This window comes from Linepithema humile, chromosome 1, assembly GCF_040581485.1.
Source record: "Linepithema humile isolate Giens D197 chromosome 1, Lhum_UNIL_v1.0, whole genome shotgun sequence".
In the NCBI taxonomy this organism is placed as follows: domain Eukaryota; kingdom Metazoa; phylum Arthropoda; class Insecta; order Hymenoptera; family Formicidae; genus Linepithema; species Linepithema humile.
The window spans coordinates 33,505,134-33,531,842 of NC_090128.1; the positions used below are offsets into that span (position 1 = coordinate 33,505,134).

General features: G+C 37.9%; 1 protein-coding gene across 4 annotated transcripts in view; it reads right to left on the reverse strand.

The window, feature by feature from the left end:
• Positions 1-24,319, reverse strand: part of Pgant9 (polypeptide N-acetylgalactosaminyltransferase 9) — a 214,801-nt gene extending 190,482 nt beyond the window's left edge. For 3 of the 4 annotated variants that reach the window (XM_067347565.1, XM_067347562.1, XM_067347563.1), the window contains exon 1: positions 23,318-24,313. The gene's annotated coding sequence lies outside the window, so the exon portion shown is untranslated. Of the gene's footprint in view, positions 1-23,317 lie in introns of all 4 variants that reach the window. The other variant, XM_067347569.1, reaches the window with a different exon arrangement.
• Between the last annotated feature and the right edge of the window lie 2,390 nt (positions 24,320-26,709).

A 26,709-nucleotide genomic window follows, 5' to 3' on the forward strand; every position in this document is an offset into this window, starting at 1 on the left:
GTTATCGCGGTCAGTCGTAGAACCGTATAAGATGCTATTCGCTTACACGCGCTTCTAATTGTTCCAATTATCTCGTCTGCCTTTCCAAGCGCTTCTCTCCTCTCTTTCTCTCTCTCTCTTTCTCTCTCAGCTTAGTTCAACCCAGATACTTTTGCCGTCGAAAGGACGACGCGGACCGAACACGCGCAACGATGCAACTGCACAAATAAGAACGCAATTAATGTGTCATTAGGTAAGATAAATAGCATTAACTTCTTCGCTACATAAGTCGACTATACATACATATTTACTCGATGCTCCTGTGCCTTGGTCGAATAAACTGACTTTAGTTCACGCACATATAAAAACTTTTGATTGCGTACACTCAATGCTTTCAGCGGCAAAGCAGATAATTTGTTCGCCCTAGTTAGTATATTGCGCTATTATTGATTAAATAACGACTTTCAATTTGTAGCGGATAGTGGAGGAAAAATGTAATTAGCAGCAAAAAGGTTAAAGATGCCGGGAGAAAAGAACTTCCAATCTTATTTTTACGACCATAAATTGTATAAGATTTATCCTGTTAAGACGAAACAGAAAAGATTTTGAAAGAGCGATTCAAACACGCTTAGCGGAATGAGAAGAATTGGGAAACATATAAAGTTGCCTTCAAATAAGAAGTGGTTAGTAACCTTATTATACTTTGCTCAACAAGGAACGCCAAGAATCTAATTACGTGATAGCGGATGCGGTGCAGGTATCATCGATATTCGTTAACCTCTCATCAAAATGCGAAAATTTTCCCCTCCCCCCTTCGCCCTCCGGCTCTTTCTCTCTCTCTCTCTCTCTCTCTCTCTCTCTATGTCTGTCTATCTCTCGCGCACCGTCACGCTCAAGGCATAGTTTGAATCTCTGCAAGATTCCCGTACGCGGCGTTTTTCGCAAAAGGCACGCAGCATCCGCGTCATTTTCCCCTTTAAAGAATTGGTCGCGATTTCTTTTCACGGTCCAAGGCGTCCTGCCGCCGTTTTCTCTCGGAAAAGGAGAGAACCCCGCTATAACCATTCACAACAGGCAGGAGCAGTCTGCATCCGACAAAAATTCCGCCATCGGACGTAGATCACAACCCCCCGGCCCCTCCGCCACCTCCGCGCTGCTCGTCCCTCTCGCGACAGTCGGGAAGACGTTTTACGAGCAGCGATTTATCGAACCAGCCCTCCGCCTGTCCTCCACCCCCTCAACCCCCTCCGCCCCCGCTCCTCTCACTCCTCGCGTTCGCTGCGAATAGTCCATAAATTTCAGCGATGTACCGCAAGGAAGGAACCAAAAAGGGCAGGCGCTCAGGGACGCAGGACGGGATAGAGGTGACATAAAGGAAGACTGAATAGGCATCCTTTCGGAAAACACGCGACCTCACTATCACAATTGCATCCGAGACGCATTCTTCATCTGTCATTCGCATTCATGCTTCTCTACCTACATATACAAAATTCGAAACAGGCAAAAGCATACACGTGTGAAAACAAAAATTTTCGGTTAAGAAAACCTTCCTTTCGGGTGTCCGACAAATATCCTTGACTTTTTTTCAAGACAAATGTAAAACAAAATTTTTTTTTAAGAATATAATTCGTTGTGTAATAAAAAAGAACTCTTTTTACGACGGCAAATAAAGCAGTTATAACGCAATTCTTTGTGCAAATGAGTCATAAAAAGTGTAGCACCGAAAAAAATAAATAGAGCATTTCACGAAAAAAGTAAAAAACTATTTACGTGCCTTTCATTATACGCTTTCACTTTCATTTCAAAGTCAATTAGTCACGATAAGTCAGCTTATAGACTTTTTTTTAACTTAGTTATTTTCTGCGCAAGAAAACTCCACGCTTACGTAAAGGAATAAGCGCTTATAACAAAAGTTTATAAATACATTACAAACTAACGAGCCATTTATGCGCTATATATTTTGGCTGCAGGTGTATCTGAAAACAATGAACGCAATGCGAGCGAAATGCATAAAATACAAATCCACGAGAAAAATGTACATACAAAGATACAACAAGCGAGAAAGAGAAAAAAAAAGAGGGGATAGCAAACATACCAATATAAAATGCTTGCATTGTTACGTGCGGAACGTTCGCTATTTAAAAAATAAGCATGGAAAATGGCACGCATAGATGGCAAATAACTATCAGTTTCGCAATATATGGCTATAGGATTCGGATAAAAATGCGCGGGGCGTGCAATTACTATTTTACAAATCGATTCTACTGTCATAAAGAACATTTAATCGTGGTGTTATCGCTTTTATTTATCGACACCGCTTTGTCCATCACTAAACTGTCGTACTGCCGCTCTTTGCTGTATCAATCTTGTCGACGGCCATTTATATCCCACGCGCCAAGATAATTTCGTGATTTAAAAAATGCGCGACTAAAAAATTATAACATTCGTTTATTTTCTTCTTTAATTATCTACGCTTCGCGCACGCACATTATGTTTATTCTCTGGAAATCATAAAATTTCATGAAAATAAATAAACAAGATATAATTATAAAAACAAAAAAAAAAAATAATTAACGCATAACGTACGACTGCGGCGAGGTTAGATCGAAACTACGGAATGGCACTATGCGGCGCAATTTCGCCGGCAGAAATTGTTGCGGCGCCGCACATCGCCGTCCGTGCGTCGCTTCAAAAACGAGGTTCTCCCGCGATATCGAGGAGGATATCGTATCCGCCGAAGATCCGGTATCCGGGAGCACTTTATCATCCGAGTAACTGTGGGGAGCGGGCAAACTCGTATGGATAACGCGAACCCTTCGAGAAAACGCGGTCCCGCGCGAGCGAGTGAGTCGGTGAGACGCGCGAGACGAAGACAGAGGTAGCAGCCGCGCTACTTCCGGCTGCCGAGCCGTTCCGTTTTATTTCGTCCCTCGGCCGCCTCTTCTCCCCCCGTTCTTCTCCATAAAACTCCCTCCCCGTCTCGTCGACGGAACAAAAGTTGGTTTTAGCACTTATCCGTGTAGTATCCCCCGTTGGATGCTCCAAAAAGGAAGGTGGAAGGGCGCGCGAAGGGTTGATTTGATTTGGCGCGGGTCTTGGAACTAGAAACCGCACTTCTTGAATGTTAATGACTAGATACTGCGGTTGCTGTCAAACTAAGGTCAGCGGCTAGAAGATTGTTTAGTCGCTGTGAATTAATTCTTGCGCGTTATCAGGTGTTGAGATTGCGTAAACAGCGCGCGATCAAATATTTGAGCAAGTGCATAACCATCATACAATCTACAATCTTGCCAAAAATTGAAAGATTAACCGTAAATTGTAGTTTGCGCAGTTACGAATCACGCTGATAATGCACTGGTAACGTCTAAATATCAATTTTAATTGTAAAAAAAATTTCAATTAACATACTTTTAAAAACTGCATCGCATAAAGTATTTAGTCGTAATGCAAATGCCCGACGAATTCGAAGTGGGAACATTTTCGCTGCCGGACGATAGCAGATCGAATCCATCAGTGTCTTCCATGGAAACGTTCGAGTTTTCGGGTGCGCGGAACTAGATCAGATTTTTGCAGCGCGTTCGTCCCGCGCCGATAATGAATCCTCGGACCCGTCCCGGGTTTTTTTCAGCATAAAGAATCGTCGGGGTTAATTAAAACGCTGGACTCGGTACGGGTAACGCCGCTCCGGTAATTTACGGAGACTGGATGCCGTGAAAAAGGCCATCTCGCGCCGACGGTTATTTATTCCGCCACACTTCCCCCGTTACGGCGGACAATGACGGCGGAAGGAATTTGGCTGGGTCGCTGCCGAGCGGCCAAAGCTAGCGCGATAATCATCCGCGATCGCGACGGAATTCAACGGCCTACATTATTATTGACCTGGAAACCGACCCTTTAGGAAACTCGTTAGATCTATGGCGCGGCGAGTTCCCGAGTCGGGCGCAACGAGCGGAGATGCAGACGCCACGGGTGGAAAACCCGAAGAGAGGTCCGGCGCGGAAGAGAACGGATATCACAGAGAGCACGGAAAATGCGAGATTGAGACAGCGGAAGCGGAAACCATTAATGGCGATGCGGTAGGCGCGGATGGAGTAGGTGGTGAACGAGCGGAGCGGCTCAGTGGGACGTAAATGGAGGATGAAAGTGCAAGGGGAGAAAGAGGAGAGAAGCAGAAGAAGAGAAAGCGGTGACGGCAGCAACGGCGGGAGAAAAAAGAAAAAGAAAGTTACGTGAAAAAGAGAATGCAAGGCGAGTTGCGAAGAAAATGGTGGAAAACGAAACTCATACCGCGGCTATTCAGGTAGCAGAGAGCTCCTCTCATTTCGTTTCTCCTCTTTCTGCGTCTGCGACGCATCCTGATTCTAATCCTTCGGAATGGCCGACCAAAGGTCGGACGGAACCGCCCAAAGAACTCCCCGACTGTGATGCAGGTTTCAATTTTTGTTAAACCTTATTTTCCTCTATTATCGTTAAAAAAAAAACACTAGCAAAGAGAGGAAGCGGCTTTCGAAACCGACACTAGCTCGGACAACGTGACTTCGCGACGTCGATCAAACGTGCGGCTAAGCATCGAGAGCGTCGTCTATATATCTGTCCCACTTCCACCGGCAACATGCCGATAGGCTCTAGACAATAGCCGTTCGCCATCGTGCAATTATTTACCTACTAGGACAGATATACCCCTAGCCAGTATATACGCACAATGCCATTGTCTCTTGTCTACGTGAATCGTAGCCGCCACACACGTTAACCAAGTCACACACGTACGTATATATGTATAACCAACAGCATGCATAGCGAAGGGGCGCGCGCGCGCGCGTTTATACAAACGGGAACATCCATGTGTCCCGTACGCATACATTGCACAAGCGTATGCGCATACATATAGATAGTGTTAAAAGGACCGGCGGCCGATTGCAATCGCTTGATGGCAATTGTCCAGGAAAAGTCATTAATCGCGAGATAGACCGTCACGGTTGCTTAAACGATTCGGATCGCGCTATCGATTTGTCTTCAATTTCTTCCGATAGAAAGAGCTTGTCGAATGGAAGGTTGATTCGATAGCTCGACTCTGGAAGTCGAGAAGGTGTAATTGGAAGATTTGTTCCTTTGCGCGCGGAATTATTTCTCTTAATAGCTCTACGCCAAACATCGGGCGATTTAATTTTACAATGGAAAAGAAGAATGCCGCATATACATAAGTTCATTAATGAGAAAAGATTCATTAAACAGCCAATATACATTTCAAGAGATAAAATATTCCAGTTTTGTTTTCTAAAACTGTTCTGCCGCGTGAGAATAGTTCTAGGGAGTTAAAAATGTACCGTTTTAAATTTATTTAATTAAATATCTGCTGTAAAAGTAGCAAACGCAATCGCTACGAAAGTACAACGATTCGATTTACTTGCGCGCCAACTTTATAACGCGGACTCGATTAGATTTAGCAGCAACGCGACCGCAGCCGCGGCGGCAATATAAAAAAAGTGGGTCTCGCCTAAACCGGCGGTTCGTGGCGACGGGTGGATGGCAAATCCTCGCCTCGGCGATCGGTGCCGTTTCGGCAAAGCCGTAAAGTCAAATAGAAATGCACCGACGTGACTCGTATAAACGACATAAATTCGTCTCAGGCGGAACACGCGCGCAATCGTTAAACAAACGAAATTCCGTCGCTCTCAATTTATTATCATCGGCTTCGTCAATTGTAGCGCAAATTTATCATGTTCGCGTGTCTTCGCGATCGATCGAAATTGATGCACGATTGATAAGTCTTCTCATCACGATCTAACAGAAAAGAATGTAATGCGTACAATCGGATGTATTGATGATGTTCGATGTGTTCGCATCCATACAAACATTTCATGATAAGCGACTAATCAATACTTTTTATTCTTTACAAGCATGATATATTATTAAATCATACAATTAGTTATATAAAAAATGCTTCTTAAATATTATTAGAAAATTAACTGGAAAGTTTACTTTGCTCTTGAAAAATAGAAAGTACGTGAAAAACAAAAATAAAGGGCTAGATTAAGTTATTTAAGTAAATGGGTATAAAAAATAGTTTAGAATAAAATGGAATAAAAATTGTAAATATTGCAAATAGCGTGAGCACAAAGAAAGTTCTAATTTCTATATATATATGATTCGGTTTCAAAGAATTCCTAAACGAACTTTCGCGCAGATACCTAAAGACCGAGCAGACCGAAAGAAAAGCTTTTCTACCAGGACAGGTCAGCGACTCGGAATCCGCACGACGATTTCAAAAAAAGAGTGCAAACTGCATTTTTGTGCCCGGTAAACCCCGCTTGGAATGTGTTACGCGAGCGAAGTTCGCAACTTTCCGGTAGTCGGCCGTCTGGTTCCATTTACGCCCGGAACTTGTAATTATCCGCGTCAGTTTTACGATAGAGCGGATTTCGGTGGACAAGGGATGAGGAAGATAGTAGAGTAAGAGGGTGGGCGCGCTTCGGATTTAATGACTGCCGCCGCATAAAACTTTACTAGCGCGTCACAACGCGCCAATTCCGCGTAATCTTCTCGTAAAGCGATATATTTTATTCTGCACTTTTCAGTTTAGACACTCCTCTGATATTAACGTTAATGTAACGTGCATGTAAGATGCAAGGAATATAGCACCGCGTGTAGCACTTTACGCGATCTCCTGTATTCGTCCTCTTTCGAGGACATTATAGTATAAGACAGCTTTTATTGCATGTATTATTCCATAAGAAACTTAGCCACGTATACATGTGTGTGTGTGCAATGTATTTCTACCACCCATCTCTTTTATTATAAAATATTTATTGTGAAGAATAATTATAAAATATATCACGAAAAAATAAATTGATCATTAACTTCTAAATACAGATTTATTACAATCTCCGTTCTCACTTAATTTAATGCAACAAATTTTATATTATAATGTAATTAAATTCGACAAACGAAATTCATATTTCTTTATAACCATGTTTCCAGAATTACGATTTCAATGTTACAAAAATAAAAATAATTGCAGTTTTGTAGTGTTTCATCTTTTGTGCGATCTGTTCTCTAATAACTATAAAATTTTAATTTATTGCACGCTCTTTGTTTATTTATTTGTATTGTAAATATTGCCACACAATGCGGATAGAAAAAGGCTAATTTTTAAAATATATTCTTCGATTTTTTATTATATAAATGCAAGCAAAGATTGAGAAAATACACTATCTGTTCTATTGTATTAATAAAATTGAGAAAATTACGCCATATATATAAAGAAAGAAAGAGAAAACTTCGACACACCTCGAACAGGTAAAGTTCCCATGTAGAGTTTTACGAATGGTCCAATATGGGCCTAGTAACAGATTTTTGGCCATTGACTGGCCAACCGTTGGCTGATCCCTGGCTCTGTTGTAACGACTAGCTATTCCTACATAGGATTCCTCCTTCATTTAGAGAAGCTAACACCTTTACAGTCCTGGCACATTCTATATGCATGAAAATCTCAAAAATGGCTCTTTGTGACACAAAGCAATTTTATTTATGAAAGTCAATAAAGAAATGAGAAAAATGGAAGGAAAGGAAAGTCGGAAGACCAATTCGCTGTATTTTATTTCCGCCTAAGTAAACCGACCTACGGCCGGCGAAATTATCGCGTCGCGAAAAAAAAGATCCAGTCGCGAGATCATGGAGAAAGATTACACGCCGTGCAAACGCATAAAAATAAATCGGATCGACGACAAGTAATCCGGTCGAAGCCGGTGTTCCGAATTAGCGATCACAATCTGGCGATTACGTGCCAGGAAAGTTGCGATAAATCAATCTTTCGAAATCTCCCGATGCTCGCAATTCGTCACGTTCGTCGAAACCAATCAAGATCTCTTTTAGTAGGAATCATAATTCACTTCCGTGAAAGTCGACGAAGAAAGATCCGAATCTCGATTCTGAAGCACGCGCGTGACTTATTTGGCTCAGCAATTCAACGGTGTCTCATCATCCCACGCCTCTTTTCGATCCCGACTTCAATTATCTTTGGCATCTCTCTTCGTCTTCTTCTTAATTCACACCCCATCTCTATTTACAAATGTTCTATTAATGGTTAACAATTTTGATAACATATTGCCGATTATTTCCAAAAGTTCAGGATTAACTTTAATGTTAGAGTTGGCTCAAAAATGTTATTCAATGCACAAGGATCGATTAACACGGTAATCGTGCTACCTGATGCTAACCTTTCACTGACAATAGATGCCTTAAATGTCACTAGTTCGCCACTAGGCCAATGCCGATGCTAATGGCCAATGCATTGACACACATTAAAATTTAATTAAAATTTTAATTTTTAGTAATTTTAAAATCTTTAAAGTTATTTAATTTTAAAAATCAATGTACTGTATATAAATATATTCAAAGTTACATATAATATATCTAAATAACTGTACAAATGCTTTTGCTATATAAAGAAAATAATAATGTATACAATAAGAATCAGAAAGAATAAGAATAAGAATTAATATAGAAATAAAGAAAGCACAGGTGTAGGTTAATTAAGAGCTAAGAGAAAAGATGCCAGGTGCAATTGCATAAATAAAGTTGCGGTTAAATGCCGCGCTGCGTCATTCATGAGAAACAGGAGGTAAAACAAGAAAGAGGAGGTAAAACATTGGAAATCGTAAAAGTTTTTCCTTGAGAAAAACACGCACGGTGATGAATTACAAATCGTAAGACAACGCACGTAATTGCGTGGCCGCGCCGCACGATCGTTTCGCTAAACGAGTACCGGGTAATATTATTAATACGCCGCGGTGTTTCACCTTCGTCCGATCATTGCGCAAGCATCTAGCAAACGAGTAAATTGATGGCACATAGTAAAGGTAAAGGTTAAAGATGAAACCGCTCGCAATGAAATCAGCGACGCCAAGCCAAGCAAACGTCCGCGAGTATCAACTTCGCAATCTAATCGAGTAGAAATCCGATTAAAAAAAAAAAAATATAAAAGTTTCAGGAATCAGAAGATTAACTTTATTCCTCGCTATTCCTCGGAGATCCCTCAGGTGTCCTCCTTGAATTTAAGACCAAGATGAATAAGATTAAAGAGTGAATCAAGTTTTAAATTAAAAACTCAGCTTTACTTCCATTAATTTCACTTTACTCCATCTGGTGTGAACCGAGAAGCAATTATTTTTACTCTCAGTCGCTATATACCTACCTTTCTTTTTTTTTTTCTTTTGGGCGATTTCCCAACTTTAATATGATTCATTTTGCGATCTCATTCCGGCCGTAACTATATGTATATTTGATTATGAAGTCGAATATCAACTGCTGCTATGCAATCCCTTTGGGAGAATTATCACGCATACCACCACGTGACGTAACGAGCATACATCAAAGGTCGATCACCGCGCATTGGATGACGATCGATGTCTTATCCTATCTGAGCTCAGTCCGTGACTGATGCACGTGAGAATGATCGATTGACGTTCCGTTCGATCGGATTTCTAACCTGCGGACGCATTCACCGTCGTATGTACTCGTGGTATTAGTGAAAAGCTTCCGGTTTCGTTTGGCAACAAAATATCCATCGCTAACCTTCTCCAAATAGCTCAAGATAAAAGAGATACGTATAATTTTATATATGCCTTATACAAAGTGTCTTAGAAAAGTAAGAAAACAAAATTTTTTTTTCAAAATCTGGCAATATTGCAAAAACAAGCCTGCATCGTGCCGAGAACTACATCTTACTTCCGCTCTTCTGTGCAAATTTAACTCGCTAACTTAAATATGTGTAGTTTTACAATCATTTTTGCAAGTGCATATTTTGGTGCCTAAAATAGGAAAGAAACATATGGGACAATATCATGTGTAATCAAGTTTATAAAACTAAAAAAAAAAAACCATCTAAACATGTAAAATTTAGTCTCATTACTTTCTTAACATATTTCACGTATATGCAAGTTTATTTTATAATATAATTTTCGCAATCTAAAAATAATACTCACAACAGACATGAAGAAAAAATAAAAAGAATGTAAAAAATCTATTTTGTATTTTAACACATTAAAAAGTTGCTGCATTGATTTAAAAAATCTATTAAAAATGTGATAACAATAGAAAAATAGCTTTTGTTTAAATTTTCATAATAAGAATATATATTTTTTAGTAATAACTTTTGATTAATGATAATTGCTTCTGCCATGAAAATTTTTTATCTTATACATTAGCTTCAGAAAATTACACTAATCTTTAAGCTCGAGAAATAAAGCACACATCAAAAAATACTTCTTCTATTTTCAGCTATTTTTATATATGGAACTCATTTAAAAAATCATACGTCTGCAAATACGTCTATATGTGTTTTTTCTATTAGATACTCGATTTTAACATGTCATTATTATGTCCGATTTTGGAGTCGTTGCGCTGAAAATTTCATTTTGCGTGAATCGTGTGCCCGTTAGACTGTCGCTCGAAACCGCAACGTTTTCGGTCGAGTACGTTCATCAATGACGGTAGCGAAAGACATTTGCGAGTTGTAATTTTTCATTCATATTTACTGTGATTCCGTGTCGCATGGATTACGCGCGCAAGCGTGTAGCGGAATTACAAATGAGTCGGCTGCGCTTTCGCGATTCGCATAATGGACGCGCATCCATCACTGCCGTTACCTCTAATTATTTAACGGAATTTTTGATTAGTATTAATGCGTGATCCTTCTGTATTAAATTTGTAGTTAAAATTACAAAATGCAGGGGAATAATGCACCTCACGATTCAAAATTTTATAAGCGACGAATGTCCAGTGCAAATGACGTTATAATTGAACACAATTTCAAATTCCCCGCAATTATGCTTTAATTTAGTTTAATATATTGATCGACCAATGATGTATCGCGTGTTGCCTCTATGCATGGATTAATAACGAAACATATCAATGAAATATTACAATTTGGCATATCGACCAACATTAACCTTTTTCCTTTTGAATCTCAATGAGAATATCAGTTCCGGATATTAAATTATGGAAATATTAATATTGCTTTATTAATATTTGTACACTGATTTACGATTCTTTAAAATAATATAATATAAATTGTTCGACGTGTTTTATTGGAAAGTTAATCAAACAAGTTATTTATCTCGTATGAATACGCATGAAATCGTATTCAGTGTTGTTCGGCTATTTTCGAATTTTATCCTTTTGACGGCGATAAATAATTAACAATATCTTTCACCCGAAAAGCAATACATTATACCTCCCCCCTCCCCCAGCGATATAGCCACCTGCATATGCACCGAGTAATAATTTTGTTCTCAAGTGCCGTGAACAATGCGCGAGCTGAATCGCGTCTCGTGCTCATTATCGCCAGAAAAAAATAAATGGTACTGCTGATAATAACGCTGCATTATCTGAGAGTGGAACAATAGACCATGCAAGTGAGTGATGTATAGCGCGATGTAAAATTTAAACTTCCGGAAGGAGGTGGAGAAAGGTGGCACGGCACATACACACACATACACACACACACAAAGAACAGAGGTAAATTCGCATTCCATCTACGTTCGTCATTTTATTCCTCTGTCTCTCCCCGTCTCTGCCCCGTTCGACGCCGTTTCTCTTCTCCGCTCGCTCACAGGCGCATTCAGAAAGTTTGGAACAGTTGGAAATCAATGCAAGGTAACAACAGCGAGGCACTCACACGGGGATGCCATCGACCGCGTACCTGCGTAGGACGAGACCGAAGAAAAATTTATACGAGTGTCGCGCGCACAGTCCCGCGATATAACTTTCATCGTTCGCCGAGTGGCATAAAAATAGGGATAAAGTTTCCCGTACGGTGTGTATACAGCGTCGCATCGGCTGTGACGGGGGATAAGGACAGACCGATAGCAATCTCGTTATGTGTACCGGATTGTATGGGATCGGATCGAACGTGATCGTGCGCGCGCGCGCACAAGCCGGACATGTAAACTGGGCCGCGATCGATCTCTCTCTCTCTCTCTCTCTCTCTCCTTGTTCTTCGAAATCGGGCAAGATCGCGCTGGCGCGCGGCTGCTTCTTCATCCATTATAAGAACCCACATAAATTATGGCAATAGATCCGCGAATGTATTATAAATGAGTGCCCATTATACCGAAAGATGTGTAGCCGGTCGGGGCAACGGCCCGGACCGATATTCTACGTTTAAAATTCCATCTGTTCCGCAGCAGAGAAACGGGGCCGGGCGGCGCGCGTATCATCAAAATTATTTAGCCACTGAAAAAAAATCAAAATCGAAATCTTCTAGTCACGGAAAACGGACAAAATTGGATACATAATTATCTCTAAGTTGGAGCATTCATCACGTTACCGATCGCTTGCATCGCAATCTTTTTTGTAATTATTATCTCGCGACGCGCTTTCATCTCGAGCTACGTTCAATCATGCTTAACTTCCTGTTAGCTCGAGCCAACGTTTCGTGACTTCCTTGATAAGCTTGACAAGTCCCTGCGCCTTGAAAAATGTTAGAAATCTTATAGCCGGATAAACGATCTTAACCAAACGAAAAACCGCGCATACATTGTCGTGGTAGAATTTTATAGGAAAATATGCTGCCTTCAATTATATTAAGTAACTTTCTGTTCAAAACAAATTTTTAAACTTTTTTCGAAAATTTCATTCAATGCTCACATCCAAGAATATTATTAGAAAAATCGATAGTTTTCAGACTATTTTGACGTCAAATTTCCGCGATCGAATGAGTAACTTTTTTAATAGAACATATTTTTCCTTTCATCGCAAAATGCGTCGGATTTAAAAATTTCAACGCCGTAATGGAGAATATCGATCGACGGCATACTCTGAAATTAAGAGCCTCTATTAACCCAATTAATTACCATTATCGTATGGCCGCATCGAAAAGAGAAATCTCAGTACATGTCCTTATAAGAGCGGCTCGCAGCTGAATGCAGTCCGTCCCGCCGAACAGGATCTAAGCGTAATGCAGTGTGGATAGATAGACGGGGAAAAACGAAGAAGTTATTGATTACAGCGTCAATCATGATAAAGTCAATCGTAATCACATGCTACGAGCTCATCTATCTCTTCGTACTCCGGATTTATCTGATATTTCTTATCAATAATGTGTACGGGTACATAGCCAGCTTTTCGTTTGCAAAAGCGCGAGAGATAAGAAAACGTAACTGTTTTCTCACGATGAAAAAATTCAAACTCCTCATTTTATATTAAATATGATACACATTGATATTAATATTCTTTTTTCTCGAATAACGTTACGAGCATGAATTTAATTCAGAACATGCGATAGTATCGATGCACTCATCAAGTGTGTCTAATTGAACGATGTTTTCCAGCTGTTCTTACTCCCCACTGCAAAAAGTTGCATTTAAACCGGGATGCATTTCGAAAAGCTTGTTCTAGAATTAAATGGCCCGCTTCGGAGATGGTTAACGCTCGTCGATTCGCAATGACAAAAGTTTAACGGTCTGGAATTGAATTCGTTCGAGGAGAAAGATCGGCCGGGGAAAAAAAGGAATGCAGACTGAATTCGAAGGTACGCGAGATGCTACTAGTAGATAGAAAATTGGATTTTACCTGTTAAGAACGAATGGACCAACAACGGGAGGCAGGACATGGACTATGAGAATTCTCTTCGATCGCGTCTCTTTTTTTTTTTATCGTTCTTGAGAAAAAATCTTTAGATACACAAATATCATATAAATAAATAAACATATGTACTCATTAATTATAAATAATTAAAAAATTTAAATGTTAAATCAAGTATATAATATCTAATAATTATACAAAGCGAATATGTGCTTTTAAATAAAATACAAAATATATGACGTACGTAAAAAAAGAAAATTTTAACTGCTAAAATTGCGACATTATCCAAATGAATATATTGTGCACTTGAGAGCAGCTGCGAACATTTATCGATATATGAGTAGACACAAATGAGAGTCTCTCGATGCAATATTTCTCGACGTAATGGGAATAAATGTAAACATTTGCATACTTTAAGAGATAAACGATAGCCTCGTTAGGTAATGATTCCGGTCGTTTTGCCGGTAACGCATCATGGCAACGCGCACCGTAATATAAGCGAAACGCCGTCCAAGCGAAACGAGATCTTTTTAACTGTAAAAATCGACGCGACTCGAATGCGCGCCATAGTCACGAAACAGCTGTTGCAGCCGAACACGACAACATTTTTATTACGGAGAGAAATACGCGTCTGTGTAATCTAGTTCGCTAAGCTACGTAACGTGACAATCGACAATCGATTAAAGTACATTGACAAGAGAGCCATTGTTTTCTTAGCGCGTATACATTGACGCGTCGCGATCAATATTTTAAGCTACTCGTTTAAGTTGCTCGTTGCTTATAATTCAATAGCTCCAAGATTAAATCAGGCGAAACAATATAGCGGCGATGTGTCGCGCCGGTGCGACATAAACCGCAGGCCATTGATTACTGTACTTTGCTAATTATAAAGTTCACCGCGCAGTTCTGCGAACAGGCGCGTTTGCAGCCGTGCAATCGGCCGCGCACGCATACGCGACGATAATACTGCGAGGCGGTATAATTTCTGGACGCGTATCATGTCACGCCTGGGGAAGCGCCGGACCGATAATAAGGATATTGGTAGCGGCCCAGCGGGAAGCGGACAATGATCATTACAGCCGAGAGCGGTCCGTGAAGAGGTATTCATTGCGACTACTCGTCTACGTCTAACAAGGTCGTCGACCCACCACAGACTATGTCGTTTCCTTTTTCTTGGCTATTGTGTCTCTCGGATTCGATTATACTTGATCGAACGCAACGCCACGCAATTACATTTCTACAATATGTGTGAAGTGAAATGGACCGCTAGGTCAGTTAGCGGTCGGTACTGTTTCATACAGTTTGGTACACTTCTCATTTTGAAAAAACGCCCCATAAAACAATATTTACACAAAACAGGTATTTTAATTACGAGAAGTAATGGCGGGTATAATTAGATAAATAATTTAGCGGAATTTTTTATAAAATATTCTTTAGAAATCAATAGCGAAGAGAAACAAACTCTTTTGTTGGTCAAAATTTATTTTTCAAGAGAAGCAAATTCTGATTCATGCTTTTTCCCGTCGAACGCTTCGATTATATAAAATTTTTGTCGAAAACTTTGCTCGAGAAATATATTAACTATTGAGTCAATTCATAAATAAGTTTCGTTATCTTTAAAAATATTTATATTTTTACAAAAAACTTTACAATAAATCTTAATATAAAATTGATTTTGTAACCGAGAAATCCTTTACTATGTGCTAACAAATGTAAAAATCCTAAAGTGAGATTAGTGCCGTGAGATTCTTAGAAAAAATAAATTACTTATTTATGAATCAACTCAATAGTTTCTCATAAACTCAGTCGCGTGAAAAAATGTCGTTGATACAAATCATATTCCGAACAAAAAAAAAATAGCCGTGCACGCGACTTCGTTTTAATGTGATACATTTGCTGCGATAGGATGGTAAAGTTCTCAATTAGAGATAGATAATAAAGCCGAGAATTCATATGTATGATAATTACATGTAATTATTGTACACAAGCACCATGCAAATTTACCTCTCACAAAACGCACAAAATTGCACCGGCTTTCGTCCATAAAACGTAGCTAAATTTACATGCATAAAACTTACTATTTTATTAAACAAATAAACTTTTTTTAATTACTAAATTTAGAGCAATAAAATCTCTTTAAATATAAACGCATGTGAAGATTAAAATTTGGAAACGTCAAAATATTTAACACTACCAAAATATCAAACATAATGTACGATATGCCACTCTCTGAAAAGCGAATATACGTACATAAATCAAAAGACCACTATACGTTTGATTTAAAGTATTTCAAAGATATCTTTATATGGCCGATGCGATCGATAACCCAGTTATATGAAGTGCGGTAAAGAATGACAAACTAATACGCGCGACTCGCGATACGATAGCTAATCAATATGCTTAACAGTCAGAGCACTGGGTATAAGTCACACACCTACAGTCTTTCAGAGCTTTATCGACACTCTGGAGATAAACTCCTGGAAAGTATTATCTGGTACCTCGGAGAATTTATAGACATTGGTAGTACAAGATATCATTGGTATAACAAAAATATATTATAAATATCTATATGTGCACTCCGAAGACCGTCGTTCGTAAATTGAAATATTTGAGAATAAAAAAGTTGTGAATAAAAAATAATCAGATACATTGATAAAGATTCAAATCCAATTCTCGATAAAGTTCAAAGAAAGAATTTTTTTATGCTGCAAAAGACTTCTTAAACTTCGTACATAAGATGTTTAGTATCGTACATTGATTATACATCCAGAAATTAATTAAAAAATGAGAAAAAATGCATTAAATGCATCAATGAATATTATTTTAAAAAACTTTTTAATTCTACAGCAATGTCCTAGAATTAGTAAACATTGGTGTATAATTTTGATCACCAATTTTTCGCTAACATCTAAAACAATTAATTAGTTAAATTAATTAATTTCAGCTACCATAAAAGCAATGGCATACACAAAAACTCGAAAAATACGAATTATTTAATGTTTTATATCGAAATATTAAGCGAATTGTCCGAATTGCTTGACAATTTAAAAAATTTTCAAGCACTAATTTGTAGTAGAAGAACAGCATCTTACTTAAGATAAAAATGAAACATGGTCATCTCACACTTAGGAAACGCCATTTGTAAACATTCAAAATCTCTGTTTTCTTCGCGTTTAGTATGTGGCTCAGGTAGAATGTTTATCGAGAATCCAATGGAAGAAACCCGAAGGAGGCTGAAAAGATGGTTAGGGAAGAAGAAGCCGGAAAAAGAGGGGGTAAAAGAGAAGAGTTGATAAAAGAGAAAGAGAGGAGCAGAGAGAGAAGGAAAGAGAAGAACGGAGAGAGAGAGAGAGAAGAGGTAAGCAAGAACCAAAGCGATCTGGACAACCGGTCTAACCACATGTTTATCGAGTTACTATGCAACCGGATGGGATTCTCCCAGAACCGTAAGCAATCTCCGTTAAGCCGCATTTGCACCAAAGAACAAATCGATCGATCCTTGCATAGGAACGACGTTCATCTCATTCGTGATCGGTACCGCAGACAAAAGGACCCTCAACACACTAGTACATCCGCATTTGCAAACGCCCGGTGTGGTCCTCGATATAATCCTTTGCACTCCCTGACTGTTTCATTGCCCAAGACACGCAACTGCTATCGGCAGAGAAGAGAAGAACGATGGAGCAAAAAGCTGAACGGTAATCCGTAAAATACGACCTGCGGGAATGTGGGACAAAATTGATTCTTTGAACGAAGGGATTTAGAGTTTCTCGGGAAGCAGGAAATCGTCAAGCAAGAATGTATCACATAACGAGCAGTTTACGTATGAATGACGCTTAAGGCACTACAAGCGAAGCTTCCCCCCCCCCCTCTCTTTCTCTCTTTCTTAAGAGCGCGTATCGCGATTCATCAATACAAGAGAAAATTCAATGAAAACAGCAATAATCTTTTCCATTGTTAAACTGAAATAGATTTATTAATATTTGGATTTATTCCGCGAGATTACTCGAACACGCAATTTTTTATAAAAGAATCTCTAATAAAAAATCTTTAATTAAAATTCTATATAAATCAAAGTACCGTAAGGTATATGCTATTGGAATAGAAATGTAATAATTATGTAGTGCTTATCGACTTTCATGTAACAGCTGGAAGGCGCATTGAAGAAAAGTGAAGGTACTTCCTCAATTCTATGCTTGAATCAATATATAGCAGGAAACATTAGTAAATATCTTGTATATATCTTCAATTTTACCACTTGATATGTTTTACTAAAAAGGATGTCGGATAATTTAAATAATATTTTCTTTGATAAAGTTAAAAATTTGCTTATTTAAAGAATAATTACACTTTTGCATCGTCTGTTAAATATTATTAAATTATTTAAACAATTACTTTCTCAATTTTAAAAAGTCTTGACTATGTCTGCATGTGAAAATGAGTTGAAAATTTCACTTTGAAATACCATTGCTTTAAAACTTTTCTTGATGGAATGAGCAAGAAAATATAAATTGGCTAAAAATTGTTATAGAGATGTCAAATGTTAATAATTTTACGCAAATATACTCGTTCTGATTTTCTCAATGACATGAACAAAATGCAAACAAACCTCGGTAAATTTAAAAGATTAAGACATTATCGCTCATAAATAACGCATGCGTCTTAATGAAGAAAGAAATCATCCCAGAGTTTGCGTTTGCAATATTCATATATTATACGCAGACGGAGAGAGCACTTGCCAGCCACAAAAGGCCACCGATGTCATATTTACAGTGCATTGAGCACACAACATTTAAATTTTAAATTATCAGACAGCATACCGTTGTACTTGCACGCGCTGTGTCGTACGCTCCGGGTCGAATAGCTGTAATTCGCTGTATTTCCCACACGCCCCTTCTCCTCGCACACGTACACGCAAATACATACATGGAGGAAACCCCTCGAACTGTCGTTTTTAAAGTTCGATCGGATCCGGAATGGGGACTAGATATTTGCCCACTCGGATATCTCGCGCAGCTTCGTTGTTCGACCGGATATATTGCCCATGGATTATTGGAAGTCCGCGACGAATGATTGGTTACACAAAATTTGATTCACCTCACCGCTTCTTTTTTATCTCTCGCTCAATACTCTCATCATGTCTCAAAAAGGAGTACATGCAAAACTTTCAAAAATATCACGTAATTATTTTAGTAGCAATAAAATGTTTAAGATTAGTATTATAAAAAATAATTGTTAACACATATTGGTATTAATTACAGTGATATTATCCAAAGTATCAATTAATCATTAATACACGTGTATTATGACAGTTCTTCCATAAATTCACGCAAAATCGCAGCCTAGAAAAAGATATTTGATTTTGTCGTGCATGAAATCCAGTAAAGCGATGTTTTTTGTTTGCATTGAAATCAATGAAAGTTTCGCGGAAAATACATATGCATATCGATACGCAACCAATCATTATTGTCCGCAAGGACGCTTCGCCAGTCCGAGATGTATAATTTGCAATCCACCTCATACATCCATCTTTATCATTAGTCAAGACTCGCTTAACATGCAGGACGATCGTGACGAGGGACATTATCGTGTACGAATCATCAGGTATCGGGATGGAAAAGCGGAAATGGTATAAACTCAGAGAAACTAAAGATGCCCGAGGGGCGAGAACGGAGAAGAGGGAGAGGCTGGAGGGTAATAGTTCAGCATGCGGCTGTATCAGAACAAACTGTTACGAACAGGTATACACATATGCACCTAAGCCACATCGTGAACGAAAAGAGGAAAATGAAGTTGTTGTACCTTCTACACGGGAATCCGCTTCGAAATTCCCACAAACTCCGACTGTGCATTTAGAATTTCTAGTGCATGAAGAAAACGTTCAATGGAAAACGACGCTTCCGACGCATATCTCGTCTTTCTACGCCGCAAAATCATGTTACGTGCGACGACAATTGAAGACTGCGACAAAACTACCTATTATTCGTCTAAATTGTACTACTACGTACTATTCTACTATTCTCATGATGCTATTATTATAAAGCAAGCCGACCCCTCCCCCCCCCCAAAAAAAAACCGATCTCGAAACTGCTAGCTCGTTTGGTTTAATAATTTCACTCATCAATGATTAAAACGGGAGCACTCTAATAATTACCTAGAAAGATCGCTGGAAATGAATTTTTAAATTACAGCACCTGCGACTTCAAATCTAATTTGCGAAGATTCTCACTACGTAAGGTCAAGCAGACTTGCCGTGCGTATAATCAAGGTTCGTGATCCCGATTTTAATCGCGTCCGCAACGAAAGACGATTATCAGAATCGCGATCCTATCTTTTGTGGGGCGGAATATAGCCGAGATATTTGTGAAATATATTTCAATCTGAAAACGTCGGCCGACCGGAGATTTAATTAAAGATGCATTGTGCCTCAATTTCTAAAATTGAATGAAGCTCAGCGGCAGCAGCGAACTTGGCACTGTCCTTACTTACGTTCTATCACAATATGTGTTTTTTATCTTCTCCAGTGTCGTAGCCGCGATATCAACAAATTTTTTTTTTTTTGCCATTTGCCCTTAAAATATCACCGTAAACAATCTGGCCGAATAAATTCGTAAGCGGGGCACGAACTTTGTTTTTATCCCGTGAGGTTACGCTCTCTGCTCTTGCCGCGAATTAATTGCGATCGGCTGGCCAGCAGTTATTTCCGGGATTATCGTAGCAATGAACTTTCAAAAGAGCGTGCACGCCGTGCGTAATTGAGAAAATTTAGCCGTGCTTTTATCGTACTCCTTCGCCTCGTCTGACTGCACTCCACGTGTTTCCGAGTCCACTTAGATTAATTAAACGCCTGCTATTAATTAAATGCCGCTCGAATAAATATGCAGGAGTTGGAAATTGCCGCGCGATTGTGTTGTCCACGTGGCGTTTTTCACGCGAGTGCACTTACGATTAATCCTAAAGGGCATGCAATCGTAGTGGACGCATTGCGCGAGCTATGCATAATAATCAAACGATTTGCATGGATTTCTCTAACATTTCTGCACTACAATATATACAATATTTTGACGAATTTTACAAGGAAAATTCGGCAATTCGCATCTCGTTGACATAAAATGTAGCATAATCAGCACCTCGCAACGCGATATGCATGAACGTTGCATATAGTCGTCGTTATATTGTATTTAACACGCTCTAATTGAATGAAATGGCTCATCAACGTAATTAATCGACTGCTCCCATTCTTTATCGTCCACTATATCCAAGTGTTAGATCCGAGATTGAAATTTATGTGGAAAAAGCAAGATTTTAAATGCGATATAAACATAATGTGTGCCACATTTCAAAAATTTCGAAAGTTAAGACCGTATGAAAGAAGGAGTAAAATTAACGATTCCTCATTAATCATCAAGCTTGTGTGTATTTTATTCAGTCCTTTTTATTTTCCCACCAACGCAACATAATAGTACTGTGTACGAGCATCAACGACAGTAGGTCATGAACGTGCTGGCGCGGAGAGGTAAAGTTCGAGCATGTCGGTCGTTAGAATTGTTTCACGACTTTCTTTACGATCGTACCTGGAGCCATTCTAATTTTTCACTACCATACACGCAGCTTAAACGTCTTTATCTAAATATTATGTTTGCATATATCCGCGCAAGAAATAAAAAAGAAACGAAGAATTTCCAATGAGATTCTTTATACTATTATCATTTTTTAAATAGTTACATTATCGCTGAGAAAGTAACAGTCAAGTGTAATATTCTATAAAATAAGAACATTATTTCAAAATAATATAATATGCAATCGAATAAAGAAAGTGCAAAAAAACAAAAGCTTTATCTGAATTAAAGTTAAAAGTAAAATTTTATTTGTTTTAATTTCTATTAAAATTAATTAATTAAAATAAATCATTTTTTAAATAAATTAAATGAGAAAATCCAGTACTAATCGCACAAGTAATTTATGTTTCTTCGTTTCTTTGCAAGCAATAAACACAAATTGAAAATAGAAAACAGCGGACACGTGAATAATACTGTGTTACATATGCGCCCCATGTTTTCAATAGAACACAAGTTGGCAGCATATAGATTTTGAAATAATAGCATTATTGATTATGAAAATTACTGATTTTCATGTAATACAATGTATTCACTATCAAAGTATAATAGGCAACATTCCGCGCCACGTTTCATAAATTCGATCGAAGCCTTTCGTCGTGTGCGTTCAATCGTTATACTAGAGCTAAAGACTTACCTATATTGCGTATCTTCAATCCCCTATAATATATATATAGATATATATTATATTTCCCATATTTTATGATATTTTATCAATCAATATGTGTATCAAATCAATAATACGCTATCTTATCAGTCAGAAATAAAATTTCAAAGAAATTAAATAGTATTTTCAGGAGAGACATAGTTATCGTTTGATGCAAACATTTATATCTAACGTTTTTTAAACTATCTTACGTAAACTATATTTCGCTTTTGCTCCTTTATATTTCAATTTCATATATTTCGTAAAACGACACAGCAATCACACAATTGTTATTTATCATAATATGGGAATAATGGCAAATATAAACAATTTATTAAAATTATCTTGTATATATACATTATTTATATTAATCAATGAAAAATTTTATATATATATATATAAGAATTTTTGTTTGTATTAATTTTTAATTAAAATACATTTATATTTTAAATTAATTAACCATTTGTAGCAATTGTTTATAATTGATATTATTCTTAATTTGCATTTTTCTTCATTGTTCAAAAAATATCTTAAATTGATTAGTGTTTTTATAATCACAAAAAGTTTAAGAAATGTTTTCATTTCTATAACATGAACATGCAAGCAATTGTGTAATGTTGAAAACATTCCAGGTAAATTCGTTTACGGACGATTAATTAAAAAAATCAGGAATTTTGTAACTAAAAATAGTGAAACTTCTTTCACTTTTCCGAATATCTCTTCTCGATTTTTTTCAACGACGGATTTAACGCAGCATTCAAACACTTTCTGCCCCTCTCATTCAGAGATCTCATTCAAGAGCCACTGGATTTCCATCTCGTTCAAGGATCATTCGATAAGAGACATAAAATCATAGAAAATTTCCTATCCACGAGCTACTTTTGACATCCAAACGATAACGCATTATACGCGACCTACATAAACAGGTGCGCTCGAAGCTTGCATGCTTGCGATGTTATATGCAGCGTGACATAAGGGTTGATCGTACGTAGCATTGCGTTTTCAGACCGCGACAAGTTGACTTTCGCCGTAGCTTTCGCTTTAGATCCACTCGATCGTGTAAAAAATACTATACTTTTCAAATGAACGAACAGCAAGAACTATGTCACCGATATTTTCACATTAAACGATTATAATACGTGGTTATGCTAATTTAAAAACAAATATAATTATGCATGATAAAAATATTCTATAAAATTCTATTTTAAGAGAAAAATGTATGTTTGGAATAATCTTGCAGTTCTATTTTATAACCTAATATAAAGTAAATTTTAACAAAAGTCTGACGTAAAATCGAAGTAAAATTAGTTCTCTAGCTCTGACACATTTGTTTCCGGAACAATAAACGAGACCTTGAAAACAACAAGAGAAAACACAGGAAACAGAAGGATACAAATGACCAAAAAATTTCAAGGATAAAAAGTTGTGTAATAACAGAAAATATCTGGAATGTTTTGAATGACGGTACAATCAATGAATACATTTGACTCACCGACGTCGCTGCGAAGTCGCTTGAATTGAACGGACGCAGTTTTATCTCTCTGTCGTGCTCCTTATCTATCACACACTTGACACTGGACACAACTGCGGACCGCGCACCAATAAAGCACAAGTCGCGAACGCGCGTTTCAACCGTGATGGAACCAAACGTTTCTAAAACGCGACAACGGATGATAGTTCGCGTCAATCAGCTGCGCGAGAACCGCCAACTACGCAACGCTCACACGACGAGCGACCGGCTTCGACTGCCGGCTACCGTCACGATCCATCCGCGACGACCCGCTGATGTTTAACCGCATGCGCGTTCGACTCCCCTCGCGTTCTCTCTCACCTCTTCGCTCGTACTACGCGGCGCGTCCATCGGCCCTGCGATCGACGGCGGGCAACCCTGACAAACACTCTTGATCATCGAGTGTGCACGAATGTTTACATCGAATTGCATTCTTCATAATTAGAAAAACGAATGTAACTTTTTGTAAAGAATGTAACCTTGAAATCGAAATATATATTTTTCATCGCAGTTAATCATTGTATTATAATATCAAAACTCACTAGTTGGCATCTCGCCGTTGCAATTCGGCGTCCATCAATCGCTCCAAATGCATGTTTTTGTGCGGCGCTTTCAATATCAATCAATTCACGCAGCAGTCCCAAACCGTACAAACGCGATGCACTTTCTAACGCGAAACACGATACTCGCCCGATTTGATCGACACTCCCGAGATACACTTAAGAAGTTCGAAAGACGGAGCAACTTCGCACCGTTGCTTTCGCCATTGCCTTCAACGCGACAGGTCGGTGCAATTGGATATACGAGCGTCGAAAGATTAGTAATCGTGACCGCACGCAGTAATTAATACGCGAAGGCGATCGCTCATCGCCCAGTTCAACACTACCGACACTTGTTTGCGCACATAATTCTCTCCGAACAAGAGAAAACACGTGCATAATACAAGACGATACTCACTCGCGTACGAAACACTCGCCATCTTACCGTGTACTAAACGGCACTTGTGACGTCACTTGATCAGATCATGTGATTATGTTCAAATATCTATTCAAAACTGGAATAACGACTATTTGTGAATCATGATAAAAATATACACATTTAAAAATTTCAAAAAACATAGCAATTTTGCGAATGCTCGCAAATGCGAATATTTAAATAAGATATATCCTATATGATGGGATAAATGCAATTGGTTATGTGAATATCGAAAGATTAATAATTACCACTATACCGCTAATTAATAATTCCACGAACATTCAGCTTGTCGCTGAATTTGATTCTCTCGATATGAATTATATGGATTTACTTCGTACAAAAGAATTTGCGCACCACCGACATACATTCGATATTATCCTTGTCGATATAATCCTACGCTGCTGCAAAATAGATATCGTGACGTCACGGTCATGCAATAATCACGTGATCATATTCAAATTTTAATCACAAGAATCGTGAATTATGATTACATTGCTAAACATGAGTAAATAATATAAAACATTATTTGTTTGTTTACGTAAACAGATTTTTGTATGAGAAAGTAAAAATTATGAGTTTAAAGTTAAATTGTACGAATCAACAAAAATATAACAACGTTATTTTATAATAACACATTTTATATTTAATTGATATTTAATTGGTGATAGTTTTTTGCAAAACTTTTATTTCAATTAAAAATTTATTTTAATTATTTCTATTACTGACTTTCTAATTTCTAGCATTTATTGGGGGGTTTGAATATTCTCTCAAACTAACGATATTAATCTATTACAAATGTACAATAACTATTTTTTATTTTTCTATAGGATTTAAAATAATATTAATAAAATTATATAAATAAAAAAAAATAATATCAATTTTTATTTCATCAAAAAATATGAAATAAAATACTGATGATAAGGATGTAATGTTGGAGTGTAAAAATATCTCGTGCAAGTAATTTCATTACAAAAACTGTAAATAACAATGGGTTAAAGATACGCTGGATCAGTGTTCCGACTCTTAATCACGGTCAAAAGAAAGCACGCTATTAGATGCGGGCGGTTTCCGCGGATTTAAATTCTAATTCGGAGCTGGACGACTTAGTGGAGGTTGGTTAATTTCGGAGCTGGACGGCGGCGAGAACTCTAATGCCGACGCTCCGACGAGAAGGCTCCCGAAGGAATTTGTAAATTCGACTCGGATGGAACTTTTAATCGTCCATCAGGGAAGAAACGAGGAACACGGAACTTTTCGCATAATAATTCTTTCGTACCAACCCGCAGCGAATCCTTCGCCGCTATATTCCTTCCAAGGAAATGGCTGAGAACGTTTTCCACATGCATCCGAACACGTCCGTTACATTATGGCGCACTGATAAGAATAGCCGCACATTTTTCATTCCTGGCTCACTAACGCTCACAAATGGACCGATGACCACACATTTTCAGCATTTTCTTTCAATCGATTATTCGGTGAAATAATATTTTAATATTTTCAGCCGAGAGACAGTGGCAACAAAAAAAGTTATTAGTTCCAAGTTGTAAAAATAATCATTACTATTATATATTAACAATAAGAGCTGCTGTATGACTAGTGGATCAAAGAGATAACTATGAACGCTTACTATCACAATATTTGCACGAATATGGGCAAAATACTACGCTTGCATGCGCGATTGTAGATGCAAACTCGCTTGGGAAATCAACCGTTTCTCGTTGCGCACTTGATAAATGCTGCGCGGGAAAGCGAGTCCGTGGATAATTGCGGTTCTTCTCGCTGCATAATGAAAAATCCGAATTACTCGATTGCGCAATTACAGAGAGATCCTAAATTTTTTTTCTGTTTTTAACAATATCTATGTTATCCCTCGCCACACATCGAACTTTTCGTTGCCATACTCGCCGCTGACACGCCTAGAACATATGTACATCTCACAATCTTCCCGCATAAAACGTGTGCTTAGTCATCAATTCTTTTTAATTAATTTCTCAATAATTATTGCACAAAATTTATATTTCATATTTCGATTATTTTTTTCATAGCTTTAAATTCAGTTAATATATAAATCGCAATACATGTGAACAATATTTTTAAAGTCAAAATTATGTAGTATTCCGTAATTATGTGTAATTATAATATCTGTAATTATGTGTTACGCATGCATTACTCCAAAATCAGTTTACAACTTTGGTAACACTAACAGACTGATTTATAAAAGTGATAATATATAAAGAAAAAATTAAATAGCAATTTATAATTTTATAATTTGTTACTTGCAATTGCAATAATTTTATGTTTTATATGTAAAGGTATTTGCGACGCGTTCTATTATCAGCAAAATCAAGCGCTACTTTTCATGCAAGGCAGCTAGGCGATGCTATTCAATGGTTATCGTT